Source organism: Thunnus thynnus, chromosome 21 (genome assembly GCF_963924715.1).
Source record: "Thunnus thynnus chromosome 21, fThuThy2.1, whole genome shotgun sequence".
Lineage (NCBI taxonomy): Eukaryota > Metazoa > Chordata > Actinopteri > Scombriformes > Scombridae > Thunnus > Thunnus thynnus.
The window spans coordinates 27,198,265-27,214,782 of NC_089537.1; the positions used below are offsets into that span (position 1 = coordinate 27,198,265).

General features: G+C 40.5%; 1 long non-coding RNA gene across 3 annotated transcripts; it reads left to right on the forward strand.

Moving 5' to 3' along the window:
• Nucleotides 1-3,586: 3,586 nt before the first annotated feature.
• Nucleotides 3,587-14,879, forward strand: LOC137173757 (uncharacterized). Of its 3 annotated transcripts, none has more exons than XR_010925235.1 (5): nucleotides 3,587-3,725; nucleotides 4,807-4,919; nucleotides 5,033-5,095; nucleotides 14,162-14,239; nucleotides 14,317-14,879. It is a non-coding gene; the product is annotated as an uncharacterized lncRNA (long non-coding RNA). The 3 variants fall into 3 exon arrangements; XR_010925237.1 differs by having other exon boundaries at nucleotides 3,587-3,721; XR_010925236.1 differs by lacking the exons at nucleotides 14,162-14,239; nucleotides 14,317-14,879 and having other exon boundaries at nucleotides 3,608-3,725; nucleotides 5,033-5,182.
• The last annotated feature ends 1,639 nt before the right edge of the window (nucleotides 14,880-16,518 follow it).

The window sequence follows — 16,518 nt, forward strand, 5'->3', positions numbered from 1 at the left end:
AGATAGGACGCACATCCGAGGCGCCTAACCCTCCCCCATATATAGCTCAACACGGCGCCACCCTGTAATCAAGGCGGAATGGAGTCCAGTAATAGGAATTCAAAAGTTATGAAGTAATGGCCTGATAGAATAGGATGGTTGGTAGGTTGTGGAAAATATTAAACATTCAATTTTGATGCCATATGTCAGAACAAGGTCGACAGTGTGATTAAGACAGTGAGTTGGTTTATTTACATGGAGCTGTAAGCGAGCTGCCAATGTGATTTGAACACTTACCTACTCAGATTACGCTTCAATAAACATGACAGAAACAGACTTGGAAGTCGAAAAAAAAGGGGGGTGGTCTCCCTGAGACTGTCTCAGATTCTGTGTGGATTGATGCAGTTAATAAAATGGAAGCTTATCTGTGCGGTGAGAAAACACTTTCTATGTGAATTGTCACATCCTGCCAGGACTTGTAATGGTTTTGTTTGTCATGAATTGGGTGCTGGGTTTAGTGGAGTGCCTTTGTTTAGCTTAGGGTATTGTGTTTTTTGGTGTTCTGGTTTCCCTGTGTTTGCTCCTCCTGTGTTCATGTGCTCCTCCTCTCACCTGCCCTGCATTGCCCTCGTTAGCCCTGCCCTGCCCTGTGTCTTCTCCACACCTGCCCTGTATCAGTCTCGTCAGCCCTGCCCTGCTCCTTGTGTTTCCCTCAGCCAATCACTCCTAGCCTGCCCTGGTGTCTAGTCACCTGTTCCCCATTCCCTGATTAGTTTAGTTTGTATTTAAGGTCTGGTTTTGAGTTCAGTCTTTGATGAGTCCTCTGTAGTTATGGTTAGTGTTCCCTGTTCCTGTGTCTCAGTGTTTCATGTTTATCATTAAATATTATGCATCTGATCTTGCCTGCCTGTCATCTCCTGCATTTGGGTCCACCTGCTCCACTCACCACCTGACATGCCATGGCCTCTCTCCAGTTCACCAACCCTCCCCCACCATGTCCTCACACAGACAGCTGCTCTGATGACTGTCCCAAAAAAGTAATTAATAAAACAAAAGCACTTGGTGACAGTGGTAAGGAAAAACTCCCCTTTAATGGGTAGAAACCTCAAGCAGAACCTGGCTCTTGGTGGGCAGCCATCTGCCTTGACCAGTTGGGTAATCCTTGCGTCTTCACCTAAATTTAGCAGACAGGTCTTGAACAAAGTTTCTAATGCTGTGCTTCATGTAAAGCAGCCAGAAGCACAGTCAGTAAAGGTTAGACAAATGACTTATAGTTCTTTAGTGTGTGTACCTGGTTATGGTGATTCTTTGTTGCTGGTCTCTAATGTTCCTGGAGGCTTGTATTAACACTAAATATAGCATTACCATTTTTATATGGTTCATCACAGTGACATAATGTATGTAATACATATATAATGTAAAAGTGCATTAGTCAACATGCAAAAGTAAAACAAACCATAGCATACGATAATCCTACATAAAAATGCTCAAGTATGAAGCAAATCTGGTTGAAATAGAAGGATTTAAATGATAGAATGTAAGAATATGTAAGCACTAACGCTCCAATCCCAGTCCCTTCCAAATCATTTCCTTTTAAGTTCAACATGAAACCAGTGTTATTTCACTTAATGTATCCTGTGTTCCATTGATTAAAAAAGATAGTGGCTTTATGACTTTAGCTTTTACATAAAATACTTGTCTCCAATGTGTTCAAGTGAAAGTGTATCACTTCCAACAATGTGCTTCTGAGAAATTCTGTTTGATTTCTTATTTGAGGATTTACTTTGTGGGTGTTATTTTCCTCCATGGATTAAAGTGGCAGCAGAATTTTCAGAGACAAATATCTTAAAACCTGAACTCATAAAACTGAAACTATCTGCACTGTCAAATACCACTAGAGGTAAGTAAGAACATATATTTTTATGACTTAGGGAAACTACAACTTGTAGCATAAAACTAAAAGTTTTAAAAGGTTCCATATATCATGAACAAATGTGTATAAAATGATATGAGACATCTAGAATATTTCAAATTGATGTAATGATGCAGCCATAACATGGAGCCTTTGATTTGAGTAATTCCAGTGTAAACATCAGAGTCACAATTAAGTGTTGTTAAGGTGACTTCACAGATAATTTAAATACAGCCCTAAATCAGTTCCCATATGACTCCCCATATTACTCAACCACTGAATATGCAAATATACAAATGGGGATATAAAAAATAAAATTCCATGGTCAAGGCTGTGGTTATAGAAAAGGGAACTTTTACCATTTTTTGAAATCTGCCTGCAAGCTAGCATCTAGGCGTGCATTTTTCCTCAGTCTTCTATATCAAAGGTTATGCTACAGTACCACGTTACAACCTCAGTTATAACAGTAATGGCTGTCAAACCTGTTCAACAAGATCTACTGTTAGACCCTCAGTATGGTTTTAATTGTTTATTATGAAATGAAAATGAATGAAAGTGAAACAGCTAGGCCGTGAAAAAACACAGCTGTGACTCAAAATGGGTGAAAGCAAAACCTTGTGGAATTGATTGTCTAACAGCCATGTCTGCCTAGCTGCCCCCCTTCTCTGAGCCTCAGGGGTGATTTGTCAAGTAAAAGACCATTAATCACTGACCGGGAGGGCAGAGAAGTGCTGTTTAGAGGCAGAACATGGCCACCCATCCATCTATACCTACATCCAGACACCACATGCTGACCCTGAGGAACAAGTTCAAGGCCAAGGTGGAGAACCAGCCTCTAGATGGATACAAAGCCACTGGCAAAGCAAAGTTTTGGCCTTCAGAGCAATTACTTGAACACCCAGATACATCTATCAATCTATTGATCTACTTAACTATCCTAATTCAATTTAATTTAAACATAGGTGACCCCCAAGTTGTGTACTTAGCCCCCTGCTGTACATCCTGTACACACAATTGTGTGGCCAGGGACAATGCCAACTTCATCAGCAAGTATGTGGATTACACAGATGTGATAGGCTGGATCATCAACAATGATGAGAAGACCTACCTGGAAGAGGTGAGCCTGTCACCATGATGCAAAGCTAACCTCTTACTGAACATCATAAAGACCAAGGAGCTGGTTGTGGATTTTGGGAAACAGCAGAGGAACTTCACATCCCTGAGAATTAACGGAACATTTGTGGAGATGATGAACAGTTTCAGGCACCTGTGAGTCCACATCCCAGAGAATCTGACATTCACATCTTCGCAAATTCAGAATCTTTCTAAGGGTCCTAGAGACATTATTTCCTGGTGCTGTGGAAAGCAGTCTAAAGCTGCATTAAATCAATGCAGGGGACTGCATTGGTGCACTCTTAGAAGTATGGGATTCCAAAAGGGTTCTTCTTGAAGGGCTGAGGTTCTACACAGAACCATTTGCTTCTGAAAACCCCTTTTTTGAAGAAAAGGTTCTTCAAGGGTTCATTGTAAGACAAAGGGTTCCAGTAAGAACCCTTTTGATCCAAAGAACCCTTTTTGGAAGAAAGTTCTTCAAGGATTGTTGAAAGCATTGTTATGCGCTCCCCCTCCCTTCTTGTGTTTTTCTCCCCCTGTTTTCTTTCTCTCTAGCTCTCAGGTGATCCTCATCAGCTGAGTGCTAACTGGCCCTGCCCTATATTTAAGAGAGGCTGGAAGAGAAGGCCTCTTTTTTGTTCTCCCCTGACAAGCAGCCAGCCACTGTTGCAGCAGTTTACTTAAGGTCAGGTAGTCTTGTTCTCGTGACTTTATTTGGTAGGTAAGTTCATGATCATTTTTTGATAGGCAAGGGAGGGAAGCTCTGGATCTGATGGCCCACTGTGTAGTTGGCCCAGACTTCCCCCATGTTTTTGTTTGGCCAGACCTCCCGACTCCCATAGTTTTGGTTAAATCCTTAGTAGTTTATTTAATTAATATTCTTTTCAAATAAAAACTACTTGCTGTACCATTGAATCTCAGGTCTGGTGTTGGGCCTATATGTTGCTAGTCACAGGGTTGCGCCAAATGTTTTCTTAGTTGTGGCCGTAACAGCATGGATATTAGATCCTTACCCATGTTTACCCATGTTTCAAATAGTATTTTTAAATTTAGACGTATCTGGAATCCCCTTAATCAATTAATTTACCTGTGCTCTGCCATAGTCTTTCTTCACCGTAATTTCATGCCATACAATAGTTAATTGTGTATCTGTATTGAACAGACACTGTTAATTGGTTAGTCCCTCTTATGTAAGATACACTGTGTATAGGTGTTGTAGACTGAGGAGAGACCGTAGAGACAAAGGCTGAGTTGAGGAGCATTTGACTGTTGAATAAACAGTCAAATGCTCCTCAGCATTCAAATGCTGTTGAATATCTTGAATATCTCTATATTTTTTTGATAATTTCTAATTCATGATATGCAACACTTAACTGGTGCTTTTATAAAAAATGGCTAAGAGTACAGTGCATAAATATAATGTAGCTACATCATGTACTCTCTGGTGGGAGGATGACGTCTTGAACCCTCAATCTCCAAAATAGCACTGGTGTGCTTTTAACTACTAAGCCACCATGTTAGTTTTGTTTTGACCATTGTAACTACAACATCTGAAGGGAGGTGCTCATGAGCCAAAAAAAATTGCCCTAAATTTATTTTCTTTTTAGAGAGCGACCCTCCTATTATGGGTGGGATGTTGGGGTGTTGGAGCCAGGAATTGAACCCCGGTCCCCCAGGGGAAAGGTTGGGGTTTAGTGTGTGGGGCCTGGGAGCTGGCTGGCATGTTGGGGTTAGTATGTGGGAGCGGAGAGCTGGTTTCCCTACGGATTGCACCACATGGTCTGCCTTTCTCTACAAAACAGGTGTGGCATATCAATAGTGATTATTGTTCACACATTGTGTGATCACCTGTGTATGAATCGACACTAGAAACTGGATTGAAGTGGCAGAAGAACAGAAACTTCAGAGAATCAAGGTAAGCTAAATCTAATATCTTACTTCAGCAAACTTGACTCTAACTAATGACTCCTATGGTGAAAGATGGACTATTTTAATGCTAGCATTTATTTCTTGTTTTCTTTTTTGTAGAAATGTGTTACACAGCCTGGACAAAAAATGAAGTGTGCCAGTGGCTTGAACAAGAGGGTTTGGGTAATAAGTCAAATGCCTTTGCTGTTGAGATATTATAATGAATTATCAATGTCCGCATTGTCCTATTAAAACCAGAATACAAAAGAAGTTTCTGAAATATCTTGAATTGTATCATCAAAGTGAAATCAATTTTGTTGTTGAATGTGGCCAAAATGGGTGCCCCAATAAATATACAAAAATATTATCACTCCGAAAACACCTGACCTGAGGCACAACACCACAATCCAACAGGAAAACTCTGAAGTTAAGAAAAATATTGAAGAAGATCATTACGAAGAAGAGCCCCAAAGAGAGACTACTCCTCCTTTTGTAGAGAAACTAGCAGAAATGAAAACAAATATTAAAAGATCTCACTTTTTTTTTTTTTTCCTCTAGCTTCAGGAATGTCACACATTACCTCAAGTGATCCAAACAAGTGTTGCTAAAGATGTTGGGGAGCTTTTTCATAATTTCAGTGAGCAATATCAAGATCTGCTAAAAATCTGTCTGGAGGAAAAGACAGAAGTAGAACAAAACCTCATATCCTTTTTGAGGACAATATTTGACGCATGTTTTGATTGATATAATAGTGAGTTTAAGTTCTACCAGTGCTGCATCAATGAATTTGGACTTGTAAAGCCAACTGAGTTTCTGCTTGGACATGATTCACATGGCAAGACGGAATCCTTCCAATATATTCTAATCCTGAAAGTTCTGCATACCATTCTTACCAGAACTGACACTAGGAATCATGTTTTATCAATCAATCAATCAATCTTTATTTATATAGCGCCATATCACAACAGAAGTCATCTCAAGGCACTTTTCACATAGAGCAGGTCAAGACCGTACTCTTTAATTTACAGAGACCCAACAATTCCCCCATGAGCAAGCACTTGGCGACAGTGGTAAGGAAAAACTCCCCTTTAACGGGTAGAAACCTCAAGCAGACCCCGGCTCTTGGTGGGCGGCCATCTGCTTTGACCGGTTGGGTTGAGAGAGAGAAAGAGAGAGGGAAAGGGGGAGGGGGAACAGAAGAAAAACAATCACAACAACAACAACAACAAGCACAAGCAGCAACAGCCAGGGAAGGATGCCATCAGGACTGTGAAGGACCGCGAAGGTTCGGCCCGGGAGCCAGGTTTTCCTGTGAGATGAGAAAGCACAAAAAACTCCGGGGAAGAAGCAAAGTTAGTGACATGCATTGATGTTACATGAATGCATACAGATGGAGAGGAGGAGGAGGAGAGAGGAGCTCAGTGCATCATGGGAAGTCCCCCAGCAGTCTAGGCCTATAGCATAACTAAGGGCTGATCCAAGGCGAGCCTGGTCGGCCCTAACTATAAGCTTTATCAAAAAGGAAAGTTTTAAGCCTACTCTTAAACATAGAGAGGGTGTCTGCACCCCGGACTGAATCCGGTAGATGGTTCCATAGAAGAGGAGCCTGATAGCTGAAGGCTCTGCCTCCCATTCTACTTTTAAAGACTGTAGGGACCACCAGTAAGCCTGCATACTGGGAGCGCAGTGTTCTAGTGGGATAATACGGTATTATGAGCTCTTCAAGATATGATGGTGCCTGACCATTAAGGGCTTTGTAAGTTAGGAGAAGGATTTTAAATTCTATTCTAGATTTTACAATAAGCCAATGCAGTGAAGCTAAAATGGGAGAAATGTGATCTCTTTTTCTAGTTTTAGTCAATACACGTGCAGCTGCATTCTGGACCAGCTGGAGAGTCTTTAGAGACTTGTTAGGGCAGCCTGATAATAAGGAATTGCAATAATCCAGCCTAGAAGTAACAAATGCGTGAACTAGTTTTTCTGCATCTTTTAGGGACAGGATGTGCCTGATTTTTGTGATATTACGTAAGTGAAAAAAGGCAGTCCTTGAGATTTGATTTATGTGGGAGTTAAAGGACATATCCTGATCAAAGATAACTCCCAGATTCCTTACGGTGGTGCTGGAGGCCAGGGTAATGCCATCCAGAGTAGCTTTATCATTAGATAATGTGTTTCTAAGGTGTTTAGGGCCAAGCACAATAACTTCAGTTTTATCTGAATTTAGTAGTAGAAAATTGCAGGTCATCCAGGTCTTTATGTCGTTAAGGCATGTTTGGAGTTTGTTTAACTGATTGGGTTCATCTGGCTTCACTGATAAATATAATTGGGTGTCATCTGCGTAACAATGAAAATTTATGGAGTGTTTCCTAATAATATTAGCTAAAGGAAGCATATATAAGGTGAATAGAATTGGTCCAAGTACAGAACCTTGTGGAACTCTGTGTCTAACTTTTGCCTTCACGGAGGATTCATCATTAACATGTACAAACTGAAATCGGTCTGATAAATAGGACTTAAACCAGCTTAATGCAGTTCCTTTAATGCCAATTAAATGTTCCAGTCTCTGCAAAAGGATTTGATGGTCAATTGTGTCGAATGCAGCACTAAGATCTAACAGGACAAGTATAGAGACAAATCCTTTGTCCGATGCAGTTAGGAGGTCATTTGTGACTTTCACCAGTGCTGTCTCTGTGCTATGATGCGCTCTAAATCCTGACTGAAAATCCTCAAATAAACTATTGTTATGTAGAAAGTCACATAACTGATTAGAGACTGCTTTCTCAAGGATCTTGGATAGAAATGGAAGGTTAGATATAGGTCTATAATTGGCTAAAACACCTGAATCAAGAGTAGGCTTCTTAAGAAGAGGTTTAATTACAGCTACTTTAAAGGACTGTGGTACATAGCCTGTTACTAAAGACAAATTGATCATATCTAGTAAAGAAGTGCTCACTAAGGGTAAGGCTTCCTTAAGCAGCCTAGTTGGGATGGGATCTAAGAGACAGGTTGATGGTTTAGCTGAACAAATCATTGAAGTTAGTTCAGACAAGTCTACTGGAGAAAAACAGTCCAAATATATGTCAGGATTTACTGCCGTTACCAAGGTTCCTGTGTTTGGGGAGAGAACGGTGCCTGTTGAGGGCAGGAGGTGGTTAATTTTGTCTCTAATAGTTAGAATTTTATCATTAAAGAAGCTCATAAAGTCGTTACTACTGAGAGCTATAGGAATACATGGATCAGTAGAGTTATGACTCTTTGTCAGCCTGGCCAAAGTGCTGAAAAGGAACCTAGGGCAGGTTTTATTCTCTTCTATTAATGCTGAGTAATAGGCGGCTCTGGCATTACAGAGGGCCTTCCTATATGTTTTAAGACTATCTTAGCGAGATTCTTCTACTTTGGTGGAACGCCAAATCCTTTCCAATTTTCGCGATGTTTGCTTTAATTTGCGGGTTTGGGAGTTATACCATGGAGCTAACCTCTTACGTTTTATTATCTTCTTTTTTAAGGGGGCGATGGAGTCGAGTGTTTGTCTTAGTGAGCCTGCAGCACTATCAATAAGATTATCAATTTGGGAGGGACTAAAGTTAACATAAGAGTCCTCTGTAGTATTGAGACATGGCAGTGAATTCAGTATTGATGGAATTGCTTCCTTAAATTTATCTACAACACTATCAGATAGACATCTAGTGAGGACATTTTTGTCTAATGGTGTATAATCCAGTAATAGGAATTCAAAAGTTATTAAAAAATGATCTGATAAAATAGGATTTTGTGGAAAAATTATTAAATGTTCAATTTCAATCCCATAAGCCAGAACAAGGTCTAGGGTGTGGTTAAGACGGTGAGTGGGATTATTTACACACTGAGAGAAGCCAATTGAGTCTAATATTGAGAGAAATGCAGTGCTGAGACTGTCACTATCAACGTCCACATGAATATTAAAATCACCTACTATAATTACTTTATCTGTACTAAGGACTAAATACGACAAAAACTCTGAAAATTCAGATAGGAATTCAGAGTACGGGCCAGGAGGACGGTACACTATAACAAATAGAACTGGCTGTAAAGTTTTCCAGGTTGGCTGAGAGAGACTGAGAACAAGGCTTTCGAATGAGTTATAATTAAATTTAGGTCTAGGGTTGATGATTAGGCTTAAGTTGAAAATGGCTGCAACTCCTCCTCCTCGGCCAGTGTCTCGAGGAATATGAGTATTAATATGACTGGGGGGAGTGGATTCATTAAGGCTGACATATTCTTCATGACACAGCCAGGTTTCAGTGAGACAAAATAAATCAATACGATGATCTGAAATTAAATCGTTTACTAAAACTGCTTTAGATGAAAGAGATCTAATGTTCAAGAGTCCACATTTACTTATCTTATTTTGTTGTACTATTGCAGTAGTGGTTTTAATTTTTACTAGATTTTCATGAATGACTCTTCTTTTGTTTACTTTGGATTTAATTGATTTATGTGGTCGGGGGACAGACACAGTCTCTATGTGGTTTTGGGTGGGTAACTGCTCTAATGGAAGCGCAGAGAAGCGTGTAGGACTGCAGCTCTGCCTCCTGGTCTCAACTCTGGGTTGTCATGGTTTTGGTTTACTAATAAACTTGGCCATATTTCTGGATATGAGAGCAGCTCCATCCAAAGTGGGATGTATGCCGTCTCTCCTAATCAGACCAGGTCTTCCCCAGAAAGTCTGCCAATTATCTATGAAGCCCACATCGTTTGCTGGACACCACCTCGACAACCAGCGGTTGAATTGTGACATGCAGCTATACATGTCATCACTGGTCAGATTAGGCAGCGGTCCAGAGAAAATTACGGAGTCCGACATTGTTTTTGCAAATGTACACACCGACTCAACATTAATTTTGGTGATCTCCGATTGGCGTAATCGGGAGTCGTTGCCGCCGACATGGATGACAATCGTACCATATTTACGTTTATTCTTAGCCAGCAGTTTTAAATTTGACTCAATGTCGCCCGCTCTGGCCCCAGGAATACATTTAACTATAGCTGCTGGTGTCGCTAACTTCACGTTTCTGACTATGGAGCTGCCAATAATCAGAGTTTGTTTCTCAGCGGGTGTGTCGCTGAGTGGGGAGAACCTGTTAGAAACATGAACTGGTTGGTGGTGAACCATGGGCTTCTGCTTAGGGCTATGCCCTGTCTTCCCGGCTGCTCGGGAGCTACCGGGGGAGTGGGAGCTACGCTAGGTCGGCCCGCACCGGATACTAGGGGCTGGCTAACTATATTAGCAGCTGATTGTTTTTCCATGGTGCGGAGCCGCGCTTCCAATTCACTAAGCCTTGCCTCCAGTGCTGCAAATAGACTACACTTATTACACTTATCACTATCACTAAAGGAGGCAGAGGAATAACTAAACATTTGGCACACCGAGCAAGAGAGAGCAGGAGAACGAGAGGGAGAGAGAGAAGCCATCGCTAACTGCTTAGTTTAAGTTAGCTGCTAGTGCTAGCTGCAGAGCTAAAGTGACTAACAACTTGTGCGATTAGCGAGAAAAGTCGCTAGGAGAAAAGCGCTCAGAGTGCTTGTGTAAAACTAGCGAAAGTTTAAATATACAGCAGATATTAATCCACAGTAATGTGATATATATAGGAAAATCAACTGAGATGAGAGCAGCAACAACGCTATCAGTAGACACAGTCGGCAACCGGAAATGATACAATACGCTTACCGTAGCACGTCAGCACGTCCTTCACCCCTCAGCACGTCCTTCACCCATCATCAATGCATGTTTTAGAGGACTAGAGTATCTACAGGAGGCTTTCAAAGCGACTTTCATGATGGATCCATTTTTAAGAATCTCATTTTTTTTCAGTTTCTCAGAAAACAATTGCAAATACAACTGTACACTAATAAATTTGAGGTTTTGAATTGTTTGTCTAATAAGTTGAAAACATAAAATATTGAGTTTTTATTTTGTTGTTGTACATCTACTCCCAAAGTATAGATCACAACTACAGAGCATCCATGTTGCTGTCATTGTAAGACATAAGTTTGTGCAGAAATATGGATGTGACCTTGTTCTCAGACCACTGATATCTGACTGGTTAAAACATCAAATTGATGGGGTGACCATCAATGTTGACAGCGAACAGCACACAGTCAAAGGGGCGCTTGTATCTATTGTATCAGACAATCCTTCTGCTCACTCTCTGGCTAGATTCTCCACTTGTTTTAGCAATGGAAGAATTTGCAGGTACTGTCTATGTCACCATGAGGACATAGCAACCCACACAGATGAATATTCCTGTGTATTGCATACACCTGCTGTGTCATTTGGACCACCCTAACAGAAAGGCTTTGTATGGTGTGTCAGGACCGTGCCTTTTTGACGTAATACCTCATTTTGTGGTTTCTGAAAAGTTCCCCCCAGATGTCATGCATGATGTTCTGGAAGGCACCATTCTACACATAATTAAGTTGATATTGCAACAGATTCATGATGAGAAAACTGTAACCCTCCACCAGTTCAACACTCATTGAAAGAATTTTGCTTCGGCCAGAATGACAGGAAGCATAAGCCTGTGCCTCTAAAAGAATCCATTCTTCATGATGCAGCTCTCTCAGGGAAAGCACTTAAAGTGGACTCTCTTCCGCCTTCTTCCTCCTCTGACAGCTTTGTTCCCAAAGACAGCCCTCACTGGCATCTATACCTGCTTCTGCGACATTTGTGATATTATTTTAGCCCTGCAATCAAGCTCAATAGGCTTAGTTACTTGTCTTCACTGATCTCTGAATTTTTGGCAGAGCTCCAGATCCTTTTGCCTGACAAATCTGCCCCTAAAATTCACTATGTTGTACACTATCCACTACTTATTAGTGAATTTGGGCCTCTCAGAATACATCGGTGCATTCAGTTTGAGGCCAAACATTTGCATTTAAGCATTAAGCGGCTATCATCTGTTGTATGCAACTTCCAGAATGTTTCTCTTACACTAGCAAAAAGATATCAGATGCGCCAGTGTTGGGATATTCAGAAAGGCACAACCACTGATGCAGTACCTGGTGCATGTACTGAAGTGCCTTTTTCCAGACTACAAGAACTGAAAGAAGTGATTACATCTGACAACATCCCAAATGAAACAGTCTGGAAGACTAACAGAATTGTAATTGACAGTACCACATGCAAAGTTGGAGATTTTTTTTTGTCCTAGATGTAGTCCATGGAGAAGAGGTCAAAGAAGACTGATACAGTGAGCTATACATATCAATATATAATAGAGCCATTTTTTTCTTTCCAAAAAATAACTTTATTTTTTATTTCTTCTGTTTTGAAGATAATGACATTGATGGAGCAACCCTTGAACTTCTTACTGAGAGGATGACAGAAAGATTAATCCCATCAATAAAAAAAGAAACGCGATTCCTCAAGTGTCTTGAGCACTTGAAGTCATCATCATCATTGTTATTGTCAACAACAAATAAGAACAGTAAAGTATATGCTGTGATGATACTACAATTCTGGTCATTCTGGGGAAAAACTTTGTTTCAGTCTAGTCCTAGACTGTTCAGTACTATTTCACAGAGCTCAGTCTAACACATTCTTGCATTTTCCCAAAATACAAAGACCTCATAATGAACAAACAGTTGGGCCTGCTTCACTGGGTCAGTTTGCTTTCCCCAAATCATTAAAGGATTCACTTGAGGCAAAGGAGCCAGAGCTTTTGGCCCCTTGGAGAACCAAAATAAAATCAGTTCTGATCCAAGCACTGTATGACACCCTCAGCAGCCAAACAATGTAGGTTACTTGAATACTTGAATAATTCTTATGTAAAACTACTGCACATTGTAGCTTTTAGCTGAGATGATACTCAGTATAATGCATTTTTTACATGATACAGGTTATTGGGGATGCCTGGTTTGACTAATCAGACAAGACAGACTAATTTTAATAGATTTTTTTTTCTGTTTTCATTACATTCCACTGACACAACTTCAGCCATTTTAATGAGCCTGTCCTCTAGCTACTCCCACTAGGAGTCTCCACTGATGTGTAATGTGCAAAATGCATTAACATTAAGACAACAAGTTCCACTTATTCCATAATCTACCCCCCACCCACAAGGTATCCCTCAGCCAAACAATATATGGAGATTTTAAGCCTGTTCATATGCAGGTATCCCTTCATGCGGAAGAAAGTTAGCTTGGGACATGTGAGTCAGCACAAAATTAGTCTGTTAGTATATGTTCGCATCCCATTCCATTATATAGATATAGTTACTGTACATAATGTATCTCAATACAAAATAAATAGGAAATACATACACCTAATGTTCATATTTGCAGAAAAATGAGTGATTATCTTCTATCCACTGTATAAGTGTATTTTACATAATGTCTTGATGTTGACATATCTTGACAATATTGAGGACAGAAAACATAACATTTTGGACTGGACTATCCTCTTCAGTAAACAATCCCTCTTTTGGTTGTGGGATGCTTTATGCAAGTCTCTAACAAACAAGTTCAAAAAGGAAAGGCAACCCCTTACTGGTGACTTTATTGGTGACTACTGGTGATATATATAATGAGAGTGAGAGAATCCATTGTTTTGGTTTCCATTACAGTTTTCATTGAAAGATTTGTTTTGGGTATCAAGGACCACAGTGCTGTACCAGTTTCAGTGAAGAGACTGTACAACTGTGTGGGTAGTAGTACGTAGATAAGAATATATTGCAGCATAGGAGGCTTTTTTATTTTAGTTTTGTGATAAATATGAGTTTAGTTCAATGGGATGGTGAAATTCTGCTGCCCAGTACTATGTTTTGTTAAATATTGATGAAAATTATTCCTTATTCAACAAATATTTTGGATCATTTAGATTTCTATGTTGGTATACAGACTTCCCTAGTTTTTAATTATTAAAGTTACTGTAAGCAACATTTTTTGTACCTGTTACAAAACATGAATTTATTTTTACTGAAAAGTATTTCAACATTATTTAAATAAATCAATGTGAAAACTGGGGTTCTCTCACTTTCACCTGATTGCATGCCAGTGGAGACTCTTAGTATAGGAGTTGGAGGACAGGCTTATTCAATCTGTTCCACTGTCACCGTTATTATGTGTCCACACTCTGATTGCCCTCATTTGACCATGTATTACTTTATTTGTAGATGTCTTACTGCTTCATCTGGTGTAGTTAGTGTACCTTGGATTGATACTATTAACTGCCTTTTTCCCCCTTCCCTCATTTTTTTTATTCATCCATAGGTCCCGTCCTCTAGCAACCACTTGCTCCCACGTGTTGAGTCTTCAACCTGATTATTGTGCAATTTGTTCATAGGAGAGGTAAATACTGATACATTTGCCTACGTTATACATTTGTTTGGCAGTGTGTTAATTAATTTACTCATTTTCTTTTGTAGATACTGACTGCCACTGCTGTTTTTGTTTTGCTTCGTTTTTTGTTTGTTTGATTAGTTTTGTTTAATTTGTTTTGGCTTAGTTTTTCTACACTTTGTTTTCATTGAAATATCTCTTGTACTTTTGCACAATTTTAAAGTAGTCAGTATTTAATAAATCTCCCGTTTTAACTTCTTGTTAAATTACTACTGTTAATATTGTATTAATACATTTTGTAATCTTGGGGGAATTCTTTGTCTCAGTCCATCATTCACCATCATCTGTATCATTATAAGGGATCTGTGGCCTTTTGGCTGGTATGGATTGAATATTAAAGGGTCAGTGCAACCTAAAACTCTAAAAGAAAAAAAAAAACTAGCCGCATTCTGGCATTGTCGGCAGGACACAGTGACGGTTTATGTGGGCTCACGAGACAAGGAGTGATTTTGTTTTTTTCTTTTTAGTTTAGTTCAGAGTTGTTTTTCTTTGTGTGTAGATTAAACAAAACAGCAATGTGCACATCGAGGGACCTGCTGAGCTCCGGTGTGGCCTTGTCTTGGGTTCCCCGACCAAAGTTGAAGTACTTTGATTGACTGTGCCTGTATTTACCCTTCCTCATTTCAGAGATGGCCAGCGATCTCCAGAAATTGAAGGACTTGGTTCAGCAGCTGAAAAAGAGCGGCTGCTGCAGGAGCAAACAGTGGTCAATTCCCCCCAGTCATATGCATGTATGCATATGACTGGGGGGAATTGACCATTGGCCCTAAACACCTTAGAAACACATTATCTAATGATAAAGCTGCTCTGGATGGCATTACCCTGGCCTCCAGCACCACCGTAAGGAATCTGGGAGTTATCTTTGATCAGGATATGTCCTTTAACTCCCACATAAATCAAATCTCAAGGACTGCCTTTTTTCACTTACGTAATATCACAAAAATCAGGCACATCCTGTCCCTAAAAGATGCAGAAAAACTAGTTCACGCATTTGTTACTTCTAGGCTGGATTATTGCAATTCCTTATTATCAGGCTGCCCTATCAAGTCTCTAAAGACTCTCCAGCTGGTCCAGAACGCAGCTGCACGTGTATTGACTAAAACTAGAAAAAGAGATCACATTTCTCCCATTTTAGCTTCGCTACATTGGCTTCCTGTAAAATCTAGAATAGAATTTAAAATCCTTCTCCTAACTTACAAAGCCCTTAATGGTCAGGCACCATCATATCTTGAAGAGCTCATAATACCGTATTATCCCACAAGAACACTGCGCTCCCAGTATGCAGGCTTACTGGTGGTCCCTACAGTCTTTAAAAGTAGAATGGGAGGCAGAGCCTTCAGCTATCAGGCTCCTCTTCTATGGAACCATCTACCGGATTCAGTCCGGGGTGCAGACACCCTCTCTATGTTTAAGAGTAGGCTTAAAACTTTCCTTTTTGATAAAGCTTATAGTTAGGGCCGACCAGGCTCGCCTTGGATCAGCCCTTAGTTATGCTGCTATAGGCCTAGACTACTGGGGGACTTCCCATGATGCACTGAGCTCCTCTCTCCTCCTCCTCCTCTCCATCTGTATGCATTCATGTAACATCAATGCATGTCACTAACTTTGCTTCTTCCCCGGAGTTTTTTGTGCTTTCTCATCTCACAGAAAAACCTGACTCCTGGGCCGAACCTTCGCGGTCCTTCACAGTCCTGATGGCATCCTTCCCTGGCTGTTGCTGCTTGTGCTTGTTGTTGTTTGTTGTTGTGATTGTTTTTCTTCTGTCCCCCCTCCCCCTTTCCCTCTCTCTTTCTCTCTCTCAACCCAACCGGTCAAAGCAGATGGCCGCCCACCAAGAGCCGGGGTCTGCTTGAGGTTTCTACCCGTTAAAGGGGAGTTTTTCCTTACCACTGTCGCCAAGTGCTTGCTCATGGGGGAATTGTTGGGTCTCTGTAAATTAAAGAGTACGGTCTTGACCTGCTCTATGTGAAAAGTGCCTTGAGATGACTTCTGTTGTGATATGGCGCTATATAAATAAAGATTGATTGATTGATTGATTGATATATATGGAAAAAGTTGAGCGTGCTGCCCCAAGGGGGATGCACAGTGCCCCCACCCTTCTTAGAGATCAGTTTGTTGAACATGTTCTTGACTCTAATCTTCGCAGGGAGTTAAAGTGAGTTGTACGGCAACATCCTGATTGCACTCTACTAGATGTGAGAGCAGAGGCCATTCGCTGGGAGCGAGAG